Genomic DNA, 575 nt, shown 5'->3' with positions numbered 1-575 from the left:
AATGAGAGAGAGAGAGAGAGAGAGAGAGAGAGAGAGAGAGAGAGAGAGAGAGAGAGAGAGAGAGAGAGAGGGAATGCTCATAAGGGTCAAAGTCACAACGAGGTCTGAATCACCGCCGCCTAGTCTCCCCGTGGCCGGTAAATGAGTGCAAGGGGAGGTTATGAAGAGAAATGGGGAGAAATTGTGATAGGACAAAGGAATAGTGATAGAAATGACAACAGGAATGAGAAGGAATAGGAATGACGAGGGATAGTGATTGATGAAGGGATGGTGATGGGATGAAGGAATGGTGATGCGGTGAAGGGATGGTGATGCGGTGAAGGAATGGTGATAAGATGAAGGGATGGTGATAAGATGAAGGGATGGTGATGGATTTGTGGTTTGTTTTTGAAAGAAAGAAAGAAAAATAGAAAAGTTTACTTGAGCACACACACACACACACACACACACACACACACACACACACACACACACACACACACACACACACACACACACACACACACACACACACACACACACACACACACACACACACACACACAAGGAAAATCAAAGTAGTTTATTTTTGTCCT

Source organism: Scylla paramamosain, chromosome 25, assembly GCF_035594125.1.
Source record: "Scylla paramamosain isolate STU-SP2022 chromosome 25, ASM3559412v1, whole genome shotgun sequence".
NCBI classification, from domain to species: Eukaryota; Metazoa; Arthropoda; class Malacostraca; order Decapoda; family Portunidae; genus Scylla; species Scylla paramamosain.
The sequence above is the reverse complement of the archived record's forward strand: the minus strand, read 5'-3'. Positions refer to the sequence as shown.